This window comes from Ambystoma mexicanum, chromosome 2q, assembly GCF_040938575.1.
Source record: "Ambystoma mexicanum isolate Mex_15411 chromosome 2q, UKY_AmexF1_1, whole genome shotgun sequence".
In the NCBI taxonomy this organism is placed as follows: Eukaryota; Metazoa; Chordata; class Amphibia; order Caudata; family Ambystomatidae; genus Ambystoma; species Ambystoma mexicanum.
In genome coordinates this window covers 628848143-628865514 of record NC_090924.1, presented here as the reverse complement: position 1 = coordinate 628865514, position 17372 = coordinate 628848143, and the positions used below count along the sequence as shown (strand labels likewise).

Sequence of the window (17372 nt, the reverse complement as noted above, 5' to 3'; positions counted from 1 at the left end):
TTATCTGTTTCCGGTCATTAGTGATGCTTGGAAAATTGAACAATTGTCTCTAGCAAGTACATTCGAAGGCAAACGATTCAGGCTAGCTGGCGATGGACAGTGCGAGAGCCCTGGATTTTCTGCCAAGTACTGCATCTACCACTTTCAGGACATGGATAGTGAGAAAATTGTGAGTTCGGTGGTCGTGCAGGTAACACAATGTACATCCTCAGTGGCCATGGAGTAACTAGGATTTATAAAATCAGTGGAATATCTACAATCGAGGGGAATGCACATCGACCTCATAGCCACGGACAGACACGTTTCAATTGCCAAGACAATGAGAGAGGAGTTCCCACATATTAAACATCAATTTGACGTATGGCATCTTGCTAAATCAATCAATAAGAAAATCTCGGCTGCAGGGAAAAAAAGGTTTGGAAAGTATTTCAGAGTGGTCCCAGTCTATCAGCAACCATCTTTGGTGGAGCTCCAAAACTTGTGACGGGTCAGTGGAAATACTACTTGAAAAATGGCGGTCACTGATGCACCACTGTACCAACGTGCACCGCTGGTCAGAAAACCTACATTTCCACCAATGTGAACATGGCCCTTTATCCCCAGTGGAGGCACGGAAGAAGAAGTGGTTGAATCCATCTTCACCGACACACAAAGCCATTGAGAAGATTGTTTTCGATAAAACTCTATCAAGAGATTTGAGGGGACTGACAGAATTCTGTCACACAGGAGGTTTGGAGGTGTTCCACAATATGTGCCTAAAGTACAGGCCAAAGCGCTTGCATTTCAGCATACAGGGCATGAGACATAGGACTCTACTTGCCGTCTTGGCCCATAACGAGAATCTCGGCCATGAACAATCTAGGACTAAGGGTAATGTTAGGATGCCTCGCTACACTAAGGCCTTTTCAAAAAGAAGTAAGCAATGGGTGATCAAACCAGTCTATGAGGAAATGGAGTTCGACTTTGTCAAAAGCCTTATTGTTGATGTATTAGAGAAGCACAGATATGGAATTTTGAACGTTTCTGTGCAGAGCACTGATCCATTGTCACCCAACATTGCCACTGTGCCATGTCCACCCAAAGGAGAGCTGGTTGTGAAGTAGAAATCCTGGTTTAAATAATTGTAATACAATTGCTTTTTGTAAATAAATGTTATTGTACAGTGTGCATACAAAGTGCGCTAACCCTAACCCCTACCTTCACCATCCTGGGTGCCAAACTACCTGGGTGTCATCTTTGAATTCTCTCTCTATTCACCTCACATTGCTGACCTTGTCTATTTGTGTATGTATATATTTTTGTTGATGTAACTAATTTTCTCAATCTCTTATAAATGCTGGGCACTGTTAACCGAGGGGAGGCTTGCGTATTGCAAATAATAAAACAAACAAACAATAAATCTCACTTTCAACTCAACTCCTCGGGTACTTTATACTTTCCCTGACCTTCCCCAAAAAATTAAAAGTCTCAATAGTTATGGTTCTTTGGGGCTTCAAAGCTCCGAGACAACGAGGACAAAATTGGGGCCTTAGAACGTGCCAAGCGAGCCGTTGCAGATGGGAGAGAAGCCAGTTCGCATTTGCACATTGAGGCGCACTACGTAGATGGATTTGAAACTTCAAGTTCTCACAGATGGCTTTACTACGGGATGTTGCAAAGAAAGAATGTATGCTCATTTCTAGTGAAGGTCAGCGGCTTTGATTTTTAGCTCGCGCCCTGAAGAGGCCCACAACTCGCACTGGCAGTATAAGGTTCTATTGTTTTTTGACCTTGAGAGACAGGGACCATGCAGAAAGAACTTCATTTGAAGGGGGGGTGCAATAACGTTTGAGACGATAAGGCAGAAAATTCTTAAACTAGACCGAGTTTCATGTTAGTTCAGTATACGAAAAATCGTTGTCAAGAGCAGTGGCATTTAAGGACTGCATTACGCAGAGACACAATGGAAATTGCAAATATAATGTAAGTAACTCTTTAGACGCTTTTATACCGGAATGAAGAATTAATGAATGGATGCATGAATAAATGAATGAATGAAGAGCTTTGAAAAGGTTTGTGGGATCGTCCTTGTAGCGGGCACATGGGCATGCAGGTCCACATTCCACACGCATGTAGACAAAAAGTCGTTTCTCATTGTGTACTAACCTCGATTTATTTCGTTAGTTTTCGCATTGATTTTAGACCCGAACATACTCCATTGCACTATCCTTGAAAGCAAATAGTTTCAGCTCGGCCGTAATAAATAAAATGAATAATATTAATAAAGATCGGCTGGCGAGACTAATTATAATTTTTATGTTTTCAAAACAGGTATATCCTTCCCTACTGCGACTGCCACCAGTTTCAGACCCCGGCAGACGGCTTCTTCAACCGCCAGCTGCAGCTTCTTGTCAACAACTGCACCACTTTGACAATCTTATGGGACGATCGCCAAGGGCCCATATGCCCTTACGCGGTACTAGCGGCTAGAAGCAACATATCAACATATCAACCTTTACGCTGACCTAGTGCCTACTTGATGGAACAGCCTTGCGGTTCAACGTGCGACAAAAGTGCTTCTTTGAACGAAAACCAACACCCTGTGTACCATAAAGGAACAGCGCGTGAATCACAATAAAATTTTACGGATTTGCGCAGAGATAAAAGAAAATAAATGACTTTCGGAGTTCATATGGCAATTGCAGAATATTCTATAAACATTTAATGCCAAATAAATGTACTTTACCAAATTTACTGTGTTGCTGTTTCATTTTAAAGTACAGTTTCATATTCCGAATTGTGGCGCGCTGTGTTGTGAGCTGATCTGTGTTGGTTTCCGGGTTCTGTGTGAAGTCGCGTAGAAGACGACTGGGCGTGTTTGCCTACGCAGCACAGTAACGTCACGGAAAGAGGCGGGGAATATGAATGTTTTGATAATGTCAGGCTCAGGGGCGGGAGATATGATTTAGTGCCGCAAAAGCAGGTCAGCCAGGGCGATGGGGGAAATGATAGGATTATCACAAAATGGCAGCTCCCTGGTGCCTGTTTTTGCGTGCGTTTAATGGACGAAAACTCGGGTAAGGTCCATAGGAAATTTTTCTAAAATCGAGCGACGTAGGCTTAAAAACACATGGCCGACCCATAGGGGCAATAAAAAATGTTGACCGAACCATTCCTTTAAAGTCTCCAAGAAGGAGGAGTTGAGTGGTCGAGACCAGGAGGGAAGAGGAGAGGTCCACCCACTTAGAGAGGAAGGAGGAGATCTGATCAGGTGGCCGATAGATAGTAGCCACAGTAAGGGAATGGCTAGGAAAGAGAGAGAGCCTGCAGACGAGTCATTCGAAAGAGGAGCAGGCCTGCGTAGGAATGACAGAGGCAGGGATCCACTCAGGGAAGATGAGGGCTACACCCACTCTGGAACGGTTGGACTTGGTTGCGGAGAGGATCTTGTAGCAATCTGGGAGGAGAGTAGCAAAGCTCGTGACAGAGCTGTTAGACCAAGGACATCGAGGTCAAGTTCTTCCAGGAGATGGCAGATGTCAGAGGAGTGTTTAACAGCAGAGCGAGAGTTGAGAGTGGCAATATGGAGAAGGTTGCCGTCCTTGAAAGACTTCCGGGGAGGGGTAAAAATCAGAGGTATGCCCTGTGGAGGTATAGAAGAAGCCCGAGGGGGGGCAGAAGAGGAAGGAGGAGAGGGCAAGGTAGCAAAAGCGGAGACAGAGGAAGGAGGCAAGGAAGCATCCATTGCGACTGTTTATCTGATGAAGCGGGGGAGATCAAATATGGTCTAGTTGCTAAGTTGCTGATCTTGGCTCATGGAGACATAGGTTTTATTCCTGGCTTCTGCACTTGAGCAAATAAAATGTGTGATTCTGTGGAAATCACTTTACATTTCCATGCCTTCATTTGTACATATGGAGAAATGGGTGAGCCAGGCAGGGCTCAGGCCAGCCCGGGCTATGTAGTTGACTCAAGCTCGATCCAATATTCAACCTAATGGTCCCCGAAACAACATGTCAAGCATGCAAGCAAGCAACCTACTGCCTGCCCCCTCAGAAAAATACAGTTGAATTTTTAAAGAAACAAAAATGGGCCTCATTATAACAGTGGCGGTACAAGGATAACGGGGCCAGTGGTGCTGCGGGTGCCGTTATCACTGTACCGCCACATTACGAGTTCTGATTGCGGGTGCCGCTCTGCACGCCTGGTCAGACCAGATGTGCAGAGCGGCACCCGCGAGCAGAACTGGATGGTAGCAACAGTACCGTTATTAACAGTACCGCTGCTACCATCCTCCCCATTCCCATTGAGCCCTATCGGGGCTCAATGGGAATGGGGACGTACCGGCTCTGGGTCCCGCAAAAGGGGAATTACCGGGCCTGCCAAGGTCGGAATGGCCCGGTAATTCCCCTTTCGCAGGACCCGGAGCCGGACCCGAGTTTGGGGGTACCAATGCCGGTATAAACGGCATGGCTACCTCCAACATCGTAATGAGGCCCAATGTGTGCAGTTTTCTCACATTAAACAGTTTCCTGTTTTGAGGAGAAAAAATAAAAGCAGGGATTTTCCTATGTTTTTTGTGTGATGATCAGCCCCAAAGATGACAGCAGCAGGGGGTACATAGGGCGACCAATTTGTGCACCACAAAAGATGGGGACAACTGGAAGAGATGCAGTCCATAGTCTGCTTGAAAGAGAGTTACTGCGCTGTGTACAAATACAGGCTCCAGTCTTGGCGTAGATTTCAAGGCCTAGCAGACCAACACACAAAGGGGGAGTTTATGCTGTAAAAATACACATAAAATTGGCCACGTTGCCCCGGTTCCATCTTATTGCCCTCTCTAGCTGAAATGACGCGTGCTCTAAGGATGCGTGCCAATTTTCACAGCGCTGCTTCCCCATGGTAAATAAATGTGACAGAAGTCTTCATTAAAAACCCATAAGGTACTGGATATGCCCAGGAGCCAGGTTAGGAGTGCTCATTGTGGGCGCAGTCGAGCATGGACCCTACTGCAAACCAAGCGCATTGAAGGGAAACCCACATGCCTACACTGCCCCTGTCAGACCGGCATTGGCCAGGATAGATGCCAGTGCACCTCTAGTGGGCGGGGACATTTTTGGGATGTCATGCTCCCCTTCCCACTACCTCCTCCTCACAATAGAACTACTGAAGCCTATTAAGATCCTAAGTTACCAAACCCTCTGCCCCTTGCTCAGCAGGTTGGTTGTGCCCTCAACCAGAAGGGTTGTTGGGGGTTCGTCCTTGGCCCCATGTGTGCCCATAAGCCCCCACCCTGAAAGGACCACACTGCGCACACGTCCTTCCAGTTCGGGCTTCCCGGTCGCTCTGATGCAGCCAGGAATGCCCTGTTTATTTATACAGCACGCAGCGGCGTGCAACATCACGCTGCCACGTGCGCGTCCCACACGGGGCAGTGCCACACTCCTCCTTTATCGGGAGGACACACACCTGCGTTTATTACTAAACACTACAAACCACACAACACAATAACAGCAACATTTTACGGCCATACCCCTTTAATGTCAGCTGCCTGTGTCCCCCTTAGTCGGGCATACTGTCCACATGTCCCAGCACGTATTCGCTGAGGTAAGCGGGTTTCCCTCGCCCAGCCCTCTGGGGGTACCTCCCGCTTACCTCCGGCACGGGAAGTCCTTCCGCAGCAGTTCCCCGGACAGGGGAATGCGGTGTGCCCAAGGGACCTCCAGCGTCCTCCGGCACCTCCGCCACATCCGGGTCCAGTGGTGGTTCAGTTCGTGGATCACCCAGCTTCTTAAAGAAACTGATGTTACACCTCCTCCGACTTTATTGAGCGGGACCCCGCCTCCATCTTGCTCGCGCGAGCCTCTGCCACCTCATGACATCGGCCCAGTTCCAGTATGCGGGGCAGAGTGATGCCCGGCTCTCTTAGGACCTGCCTCCTGAGCTTGCCGGAGGAGCACGCCTGAATCAGCATCGTGCACATCATGTCCTCCGTGACCCCCCGTGCACAGCCCAGGGAGAGGCGGCGCAGGCGACCATAAAAGGTATCCAGTGTCTCATCGTCCTTTTGTTTGGCCGACAGCATGACAAATCTTTCATTGGCCCTCATTACGACCCTGGCGGAAAGCGACTGACCGGAGCGCCACAGCGTAAATAGCGTTTCCGCCATTGCACGAAGGAGCAAAGTGCGGCCCATTCCGACCCATCGGGCACGAGCACCACGCCACGGCGGAAGTGCAAAGTCCGCGATGGCGGAAATGACCCCAAAACGGCCCACACCGCCGCCGTACGGCGCCCTAGGTGCAATACCGCCACCCCTCTTAGCGGTCACCGCAGTGTGCGCCTACCGGAAAGTACGGTGACCGGAAATATACGGAAACGGAAGTTAAAACATGGGCCCGGAACGGGAAACATCCCGGCGTACACCTATAAAAACCCTAAAACCACACAACAACTAAAATCACTACCCTGAAACACACCCCAACCCGTCAACCACCTTAGCGAAACCAAGAAAAATGGGAAAAGTAGCGAAGAAAGCGTGCGACCGCTAGCGGCAGGTCCACTTCTCCCGTGAGGAACTCACCGTGCTAACAGAGACCCTCCAGGAGAATGCTGCCGTCGTCTTCTCCACGCAAATGACCAGGACGGCACTTGCAAACAAGAAGGCCATATGGGCTCTGGTGGCATAGCGGGTAAGTGCGGTGGGGACCGCACCCCGCACCCCACAGCAATGCCGCAAGCGATGGGACGACCTGCGGATACGCGTCCGCAGCATACTCTCTGCCAACCGCAACATTGCCACAGCCACCGGGGGAGGTCCTGAATCACCCATCAAGTTGACCCCCTGGGAAGAAATCTGTGCCTCCACGATCGGAATGGAGAGCATAGAGGGAGTCGGAGGGATGGAGAAAGGAGTGCAGACATCCGAAGATTCAGGTAGGTGGGCCAGATAAAACAATGCCAAATCCACACAGTCCATCCATGTGAAGTACCATGCGTCCACATAGTGCAACAGAAACACATGTCCAGGAGAACGTCCACACACATCGGCCTGATAGCGCACGTTAAAACCCACAATAAATACATAAATAATTAAAAACCCCTAATACACGCACTACACGTGCAGCAGGCACACCCTAACTGCAGGCTGCCAAACAACTGCACCCTCACTCCACACACAAATCAAAGCACCTCCAAGGCCCCGACCCAAATCACCCTCAGGTACCACCCCAAAGCATGTGATACAATGCCATTCCAATTCCCACAGACCCATCAATAACCCTCGCCCTCCTTTACTCCACCACAGGGTCCGATCCAAACGACGAGCTACAGGACACCCCTACCAGCACACCTGCAAAGAGGGCCAAGACCAACGGCCAGAGACCCTCCACCTCAGCTGCACGCATCAAGACACGGCAGCAGCACAAATCAGGTGGCAGCACAGAGGAGGGAACATCAACAGGCACCCCAGCAGCCAGCATGCCCACAACACCACCACCACAGGTCCCCCCAATGGATGCCACAGAAGGCACTGCCTCTGGTGGCAGCAGCACCATAGGTGACACCCCATTGATGGCAGCATGCTCGGACACAGAAAACGGGGATGCCGAAGTCAGATCCATCCATGACCTGTCCCAATCCCCCTGTCTGTCCCATCCCGTACAACATGAGGATACCACGCAGGGGCACCCACAAGACGACGACTGGCCATCCCCCACAAGCCCTGTGGCAAGGCAACATGAGGACAACAGCCCCTCTGTGACACCCCCGCAAATGGCCATGGCCCAGCAGAGGCAACAGTCCCTCGACCAGTTGATCGAACAACAGCAGCAACTGGCCACACTCCTCAAGGACCATGCCGATGAATGTGGGGGCACTAAGGCAGACATAGAAACATCAACTGAGACACTTAGGGCAGAAATGGAGAGAGGTACAGAGACGCTAAGGACACAAATTGAGAGAAGCACCGAGAGCCTGAGGGGGGAACTGCATGCGACGTCCAAAGACGTATGTGCCGAACTTGCCGCAGTGCGCCGTGTGCTCACTGAGCTCTCGCAAACCCTTAGGAACATGCATGGACGTGAGCAGGCAGACACATCATCCGTTGCAAGTTCCGTCCAGGGCAGCCCCCAACGTAGATCTGGAAGGAACCTGCGCTCCACAGGCAGGGGTGCCCCTGATACCCGCAGAGGGGGCATGCAATAGCGACAGCCCACTGACAATGAGCATCTTTGGACACTGGTGTTCGGGGGGAGGTAGGAGGGTGGAGGGGGTGTGTTGGGCTCACTTGGGTGGCGGGTCGATAGGGTGTTCAACATGATATCACATATGCCATAAAAAGTGCACGATCAACCAATGAGAAGTGTGGACATTGATCTTTGTGTACTAGGCCATCATAGGCGTACAGTCCATATTGTGCATGTCCCAGACACACGCAGTGCCACGAGTCCCGTGTCCATGTATCAGCCACCAGGCGTGAGTGCTAGAAGCATACATCAATGAGATGCTGACGAATGTCACGGGCCTCCGGTGCCTCGCAGACTCCATGAGGTGCTGCCACATCCCCACCCTCATCATGACCATCATCAGGTGCTTGCAGTTCTGCGTCAGGGGGCATGGGCACATTTCTACGTACGCACATGTTGTGGAGCATGACACATGCCATCACCATCTTTGCAACCTTCTCATGGCGGTACAGGAGTGCCCCGCCAGACCTGCTGAGGCAGCGGAAACGAGTCTTCAGTAGGCCGAATGCCTGTTCAATGACTACACGGGTACGTGAGTGGGCATGGTTGTAGTCCTCCTCATGCTGGTCCCGTGGGTTCCGGACTGGTGTGAGGAGCCATCTCTTCAGTGGATATCCAGCATCACCTGTATGTGGACGAGAAACGTATGATGTGGAATGCCATTGATAAGTACGCACACCCCCCCCCCTTCCTGGCAGGTCATTGCCAATTCACATACCCCACATCATCATGCATGTAATGAGACTCACCGAGTAGCCAGGATCTGTTCCCTGCGTGTCGCTCCATGTAGCGTGGTATTGTAGAGTTCCTCAAGACCATAGAATCATGGGTTGATCCAGGGAATCGGGCACAACAATGTGTAATGATCCTGTTGGAGTCACACACCATCTGTACATTCAGGGAATGAAATTGTTTTCGGTTGCGGTACTGGGCCTCCATGGCATGTGGGACGACCAATTCAACATGGGTGCAGTCGATGGCACCAATGCAACCCGGTATGCCGGCAAGTGCATGGAATCCCACTTTTGTGTTGGTTATTTCCTGCTCCGAGCGAGGTAGAGAGATGTAGTCGTCTGCGTGCTGCAGGAGGGCATCGAGCACTTGCAATAGTGTCCGTGAGAACAGTGGTTGAGAAATGCCATGCAACTGTCCGACTGTGTGCTGGTAGGTGCCTGTGGCCAGGAAGTGTAGTACAGACACCACCTTCAGTAGGGGTGGGATGGCGGTTGGGCTATCTATCATGCTGACAAGGTCAGCCTGTGTCATGTCCACAATGGCGGCTATGGTGTCCCGGTCCAGACGGTAGAGGGTGTGGATCTGCTCATCAGTGAGGTTGAACGGATGTGCTCGGAGGCGTGGTATTGCGGGCTGCCTGCGTGGTGGTAGTGGCTGTGCTGGTGGGCCTTGCTGGCCCTGCCTTGGCCTCCTCCTCCTCCTGCGTCTCCTCCATGCGGCTGGTTGTAGTTGGTGTTCGTCTTCTTCTTGGAGTCGGAGCACTTGCAGTGCTATCAGGTCCCCCAGGGCCAACATCGCGAGTCCTGCCGGTAGCATTTCGGTGTGGTTGTGGGAGGAGACTGGCTGTGCAATTTATGTGTTTTCAGGCTGTATGGCCTCCACCTGTGGTGATTGATTCCACCTGTGCAAACTGCTCTCCCCTTTGGCCGAGCACGTCCCGCGCACAACGCTGCAATTCGGGGAATTGTATCTTGCTATTGCAATCATGTATTTGTACCCGATGGCCGTGTAAGATTGGTTGATATGTTCATTCTGCTGTGGTCCCATTGTTTCACATACTATCTTTGCAGTCGCGAACAGACTTGTGAAGGGTCAGTGGAACGTAGTACTCGAGTAACGGTGGGCCCTCATGCATCACTGTACCGAGTTGCAACGACGGGCGGGGCGTCCCATTCGTGGGTGAAGGCAGTTGCCATTTTCACACACAGCCGCACTCGATGGAATAATTAGTGATTTCAAACGGCCACAGATGCCTTTTCGACGTGATGTTGCAAATGAGGAATTCGAAGGGCGGCGCTTTCGGTTTCCAGCTAGCGGCGAGGAGATGCCCACAGGTCTGACTGCAAATATAACGTTCTATTGTTCTATGTCCTTGAGACAGGGCCCATGGCGAGGGAGCAATGATTGATATGAATAGTTTGGGATGCGCAATAGCTACGTGGGCGATGAGGCCGTCCGTTCCCAAATACATGTTACTTCACAACACTGGAATTACGGGCTGGGGCACTGTGGATTTAGCAGGCTGCATAACGCACAGACTCAATGGATGTTTCTAATGTTATGTGAGTAATTATTCAGGCATTTTGATCCCGGGATGAGGGAATGATGGATGGATGCATGGGCAGGTGATTTGATACAGAGTTTGCCATGTACAGGGCTTCTTGGGATCTATCCGCCTCCCCTACGCTATGTGATGCAGGGCTGCCATAGTGGGACCATCGTCCATCTGGCCTTGTTGAGCCCTCCCTGTCTCGAGGCGCCCTCAGACACTTGTGTCCATGCACGTTAACATTCCCATCTGATGGAATCTGTTTTGACAGACGCATGCACAGGTACACTCGTTTGTGATGGTGTTTGCACCTCGATATAGATGGTTATGAGTCGCAAGTGGTTTTGGGGTGGTGATGATCCTTTTGAGTGGGCTAGCATGCATATGGCTGTGGATTTCGTGTGATCATTGAAGTGAGTTGTTGGAATGTAGTTCTGATGGCCATTCTGTTCTTTTTCTTTTCTTTTGGTTGACAGGTATCTCCTCCCCTTTTGCCACTGCCATCTGTATGCCACTCCTGCAGATGGATTTTACTCCCGACACCTGCTGCTTCGTGTTAATCAGTGGAGCAGCATTACGATCTTATGGGACGATCGCCAATGGCCCACATGCCCTTACGCAGTACTGGTGGCTCGGAGCAACATTTCGGCCTTTCAGCTGGACTAGTGCCTCCCCATTGGGACGGCCCTGCGGTTCTGTGCGCTTCCATGTTGCCTTTTCGTACGTGAATGTGGCTCTGTGTACCATGGGGGAACAGGGCGACACACAGGTAGTGGCTGGTCATTTCTTGCGGAAGCAGCCCACAATGGTGATTAGTGTTTTGGAGTTCATGGCCTGATGGCTGTATGGGCTTGGTGATTTTGATGTGCATAAAATTTCTATTCTGATTTGGCCCGTGTAGCGTTTTTCTTTGCAAGTGATGTGGCATATGCCTATTTGGGGGGCGATGTATTGTGAGGAGATCTGCATTGGGTTCCAGCTTCGGGGTTTAGTTGCGTGGTACTGTGCTGGGCGCGTTTGCCTACGAAGCCCAGTGAGGTCAGGGATGGGGGCTGCCAATATGACAGTTTGAATGTTGTCATGCTCAGGGGCGGGGGATTGGGTTTTGTGTAACAGATGCCGGTCAGCCAGGTGGACTGGTGGAATGATGTGATTTTCGGAATATTGCTGGTCACAGGTGCCTGTGTTTGCGTGCGTTTCTTGGTGGGGGACTGTGGTCATGTCCATTGGGATGGCTTCTGTATTCGTGCCATCTGTGCCCTGCAGCTCCCATTGGCCCCTCTTGTGTTTCTTTTGTTCGTTGGCATGCATGGGTGACTTGTACATTTCAATGGTTGCATTGTGGCTTCATTGCACCTACGGGGAGTTGTACTTTGTGGGCAGGGAGCGGTGTACAGGCACTCAGTGGGGCCGTTTACGGTTGATTCGCGATGCCGTACTTCTCGCCATGGCGGAATGGTACATTACGCCATGCCTGATGGCGTTAGGTACATGTCCGCTAGGGTCGGAATTGGCGTACCGTTGCGCCATGGTGGTGTTTGCGGTTTGGCATGGCGCGCGCGCGCGTGCTTGGTGCAGTTAGCGTTGGCGTTCACTACGGTGTCGCTAATGGCTTCGTACTTTGCGGTGACGGGTCATAGTCGCACCGAGCGCTATTCGATGGCGGGATTGCATTTCCGCCATCGTTTTTCGATTTCCGACCAGGGTCGTAATGAGGGCCATAGTCCACGTTGACAAGGGGCAGAAAGTGCGCAAGGAGCACCGCCTTGGCCGCATCATAGGATTGGTCCACCGGGGTAAGCGACTCAAAAATGTCCTGGACCCCAGGCCCCGCCGACTACAGCATAGTGGCCACCATGCTGTTGTTGTCCGTCACCTGAGCAGCCCTGAAATACATGTTCAGGCGGCCAACCCACCTCCTCCACCGGAGCCCCATGCTGGAAGGTGGACCCGATGCATCAAATTCGGGGATGGGCTGCAGGGCAGCCAGGGCTCGTGCCTGAGCCATGACAGGGAGTCCTTGCTGAGCACCTGGCTGTGCCACCGGCAGCACCTGGGGTACAGGAGCCTGAACACCTACTTGCGGGGGCAGCTGTAGAGCCGCCGCTGGTTGTTGAACTGGAAGCATTGGGGGCTGCAAAACCTGTTGATGTTGCGCCGCTTGGCCACCGTCCTGGGGAAACTGTGCAGCTACGGCAGCCTCACCCTCCTGATCATCAATGTCACTCATGGGCTTGAGCGCACAGGCACCCCCACCTAGTGTCCTGAGGGCCGCAACTCAACCACCCACCACCACCATGCAGACAGAAAGCCTCCCCCCCTCTTCCAGGCACAGCAACAGTCCAACCTGGGGGAGAGGCGGTGGTGACTTGTCCCTCGCTCACCTGGGACAGCTTCCAGCCACAAGACCACCGGAGGAGAAGAAGACACCCACTGCAGCCAACCTCGTGATGATGAAGGGGACAAAGAAGAAGCCACAGCGTCCTGATGATGAAGGGGACAAAGAAAAACGTCGTGTTTCCACCTTGCCGTAGTCCACAGGGGTGTGGATGTTCCAAAAATTAAGTTACAATTATGGAGTGGATTAGATAGGCCCTGCCATGTTAGTCCTTCCCCTAGCTTTCACTCGACGTAGGAGTCCCAAAACTGGAGTAAAAATCACAAACCAGGCCTGGGCGTGCAGGTTAGTCTGCCTGCAATCAGAAAATCAAAAAATTAGACCTGGATCACTTTCAACCTCCAAACCAGAGCCTGATGAAGTTCCACGGCCTCAGAGACAAAATGGCCGCCAGCCGCATGTACGATCCGCAGCCACGGCGTGAAACGAAACATCCGAATGTTCCGTTTCAGGGAAAAATTCCGGAATGCCTTCACCGCCGGGCCCGGGCATCTGTTGACACTCGTCGCCACTGTTGGGGGTTCGTCCTTGGCCCCATGCGTGCCCGCAAGCCCCCACCCTGAAAGGACCACACTGCGCACACGTCCTTCCAGTTCGGGCTTCCCGGTCGCTCTGATGCGGCCGGGAACGCCCCGTTTATTTATACAGCACGCGGCGGCGTGCAACGTCACGCCGCCACGTGCGCGTCCCACACGGGGCAGCGCCGCAGGAGTGAGGCTCTGCTGCATTCAAGTGATTGCAGATTGTTAACCGTTCCTTGTGTAACCTGCTGTGAACAATTATGCATGCATATCATTCCAAAAAGACTGAGGAATAACGGGTTGTTTGCTGAAACATCCATTTGCACTGAGCTCTGTTTACTTTTGGCTGCTACTGCCGCCCCAGTCTGTGGAAGGGAAGGGAGGCATGGATAGTATTTTCCAGTGTTAGAGTCCTAAAAAAAGAAGTGGGGGGACTCTGGCGTATGCAGTGGAGAGTGAATGTATATTGAAATATATTTGCATATGTAATTTTAAGATGTCTTTCCCAACTCAAGGAGGACCATAGGACAAAAAAACATTTCCCAAGAGAACATCATTTCTCAAATCCTTGCTTGCTAAATAGATAAAGGTGCGCACCCTTCATATCTTAAAATGTGTGAGAAAAGGTGTGTACAGCAGAAGTGTATTGAGTGTTTCAGAACAACCTGCTTATCGTTGCTTGTGGTCTCGCGTTTAGTTGCTTGGCCGACACACGGTTATCAAATAATTCAGTGAAAACACACAGGGGCGGAAGTCGTCCACCTGCGTGTTTGTTCACTCGACTTCAGCCCCGTTAGAGGGGGAGATTTCGAAGGGTTTCATTCACTTTCAGTGGGACAAAAGTACATTGCACAACCATCAAGGCTGTGAAGCTCACATTATTGGGTAGAAGATGAGGTAAGAAAAGTAATTAAACCCTAACGTAGGCTCCACATTACTGACCATGCCACACCCTCTCCAAACACAAGCATTTCCCTCTTACTGTTCCACCCGGGCACCCACAACATAGAAATCTCGATCACTTGTCCATAGACTTGCCACCTACATCTTCAATGCCAGGGCTGTTGCTAGGTCTGGAAAAGATCCGGAACTAGGCTAATGTCGGCACTGTGGAGACCTGCAGCTAGCTAAACCTTTTAGTTGGTTCCCCTGAGCTTCTATCCGGGGCTATAACCAAATGACCCAGGGCTATGGCCCCCTAGCCCCCCCCATCGACCCCTCTGTTCAATGCATGCCCACTTCTAATACACACGTGCACACGTAGCAGACCTGCCTTACCTCCGAGTCTGTCCCGGAGCCTCCGGGTTTTCATGCTCTTCTCCAGGTCTCCGGGATTGTTGGAGCTGTAATAAAATGCAGTGGCTGTCTACCCTCAGCGGGGATGAAAGGATGCCTGTGAGAGACACAGCGAACGCTGCTCAGGCAGCAAAGTATACAGCCCCCACTGGGGCATTTACACACTTCTCTGTAAATGGTCAATGAGAGGAATTGAGGAGGGCAGGAGTCATTTTGCATCAGAAAGACCAAAGCAAGCTCCTGTGGAATATCCGATTCTGGGCCTTATTTAAAAACAAGAGAATTTAAACAGTTTCATATTTTCATTTTATGTTCTTATTGGACACAGAAGGCTTTACATTTATGCATAATTTAACATTGTCTTCACGCCACATATAAATAAGCAGGATGCCAATGTCTATAAGGCGGTAATGTATCACAGTATCTTTTGTTATGTGGCTTTAAGTCTTGAAAGTACATTTGCAAATCCTAAATGTCGTTTTTTAGACTTGCATTAATTTGCATTCTGGAACTTGTATTCCAACACCGACGTGGGTACGGGAGGCAGGGCGTACAATTATACTGTTTTTGCATATTTTAAGGACATATGTTTGTCAAGCTATTTTATTTTACTACGATTTCTGTGCCACACAAGTAATGCTTTTTATAAACCACAGCATTCTGAATGCCAAACCTTAACACCTACTCCTGACAACTAGACCTGAGAAGATATGTGGTCAAGTGCTTAAGCTGTCCACCTGCCTCAAATCATGGGCTCAGCACCTACTAAAGTGTGTGATCCTGAGCAAGTAATGTTATCTCCCTGCGCCTTATCTAAGGAGTTTGATAAATGTGTAAGCTCATCTTTTGTGCTGAATAGATGATCAAATAATTAAACATTTTTAAATAAACAAAACGAAACAAGTCTGTGCCAATCCCACATAAAATATTACCATGGGATCCCTAACAAATGTATTAAAATGGCTGCTTATTTTGACTAATTGACTAATTGACTCCTGCCCTACAGGAGTACAAGGATGAGCAGAGGCTTAAGTTCCTATGCAGCCCCCACGCTTCTCCAAACCAAAAGCCAACACAATCTTAAAGGTGAAACAGTCACAGTTAAGAGATAATAATAATAATTTGGCATTTATATAGCGCTACGAACCCTCAGGTATCTGAGCGCTGCTTATTATTACCCACGGTGTGTGGTGCTCATTTATCGAGCTCGGAAGGATGAAAGGCTGAGTTTGGCCCCGCCGGGATTCGAACCTGCGTTAGCAGGCTCTGCACAATGTCAAAGCGAGCGCGAGTTGTTCCACTTGACCGGCTACGATCAAGATATACCTCCTTCACCTTTTGTGGTCATGTGGGCCCGAGGGAAGGCTCTACCCTCAAGAGGGGTATGAATGTGGTTCAGTAGCAACCCAAACAGCGATGTATAACCGTTCAAAAAAAGGAATTTCCAATCAAGATTCTATAAAAATATATGTACTTTAATCAAACACACCATGTACAATTGTACAATAATAACCAACCAGAAAACACTGTAAAAACCTACCCCTGTAGAAAGAATACAGAATATGCAAAATAGCAAGATGTAGTTTTCTGTGTAATGATAGAGGAGGGGAAAAGGCAATAATAGCCAAAATGCTCAAAGGATATGTTCTTGAGTTTCAAAAAAGTGATTCATGTGACCTAGTCAGACTCTTGTGCCTGAAATAGTCCATGGGGGCAGCTAGCTATCAGTCAATAATACTTTTCAGTCTTTTGGTGGTTTGACAATGGCAAACCAGGCTTCTCAGTGCTGTTCGATGGTTCGTTGCGATTAAAAATGCAGCAGTCACGGGGGTCCAACGACAAACAGATGTCGAAGCGGACACAAATTGAACAAGAGTGCAGTTTGAAATGTTATTCAAGTGATGCAGATTGTGGATGTCATCAGGTCCGGTTCAGTAGTCGAGGTTTGATAGCGGATGGGCTGATGACGGGATGCGCAGGTGAGTCATTTTAATGTGGTGGCTTGAAAGACACAGTTCATGAATAACCCCAGGATCGGTTAGATCAGCGACTCGTTCAGCGATGAAGAAGCTAGAGGTCTGAACAGCGGTTCAAGCAGTGCAGATGCAGAGGTATGCTTTCAGATGGCACAGCACATCAGTGAACAGATTTAAATGTGTGGGACAGTGCTTCGAAATTCAGCAAGCGCCAAAGGCAGCTCCGAAGGGTCCCGGTGGTTCGATCTGGGACAAACACGCTCGAATCACAGTTTGCATTGGTTCGACTGCAAAATGGCAGGAATCCTAGCTGTCTTGGATCTTAGGAGCGGAGAGTCCCACTCTAGGGTCTCAGGGACAAGATGAGTCCTTCTTCAGGTACCGAACTTGGGGAGGTTGGCACACACCTTCCAGGCTCCCTTCAACAGAGTGAGGTTGTGGGCAGCAGCGTGGTGGGCAAAGATGCAGGTCTTCCAGCAGTGGTTCACCTCCAATGGTACCTGGGGATGGTTAGGGGATAGAATATGCCTCTGCATTGGAATACCTGATATCACCTCACAACTGGAGGAATTAGGAACTAATGCTCTCCCAACAGGGAGGTTGAAGGGTTGAAGTTCAGAGATGGCTCAAAGAAGTAGTGGGAGACTTCTTCTTTCAAAAGCAAAAACACCC

The 17372-nt window shown here is 50.2% G+C and overlaps 1 protein-coding gene across 2 annotated transcripts in view; it reads right to left on the bottom strand.

Annotated features, from left to right (window-relative positions):
* The window catches only part of LOC138569646 (uncharacterized), a 1436407-nt gene that overhangs the window by 1091122 nt on the left and 327913 nt on the right, over positions 1–17372 (bottom strand). The gene's annotated exons all lie outside the window — the stretch shown is intronic.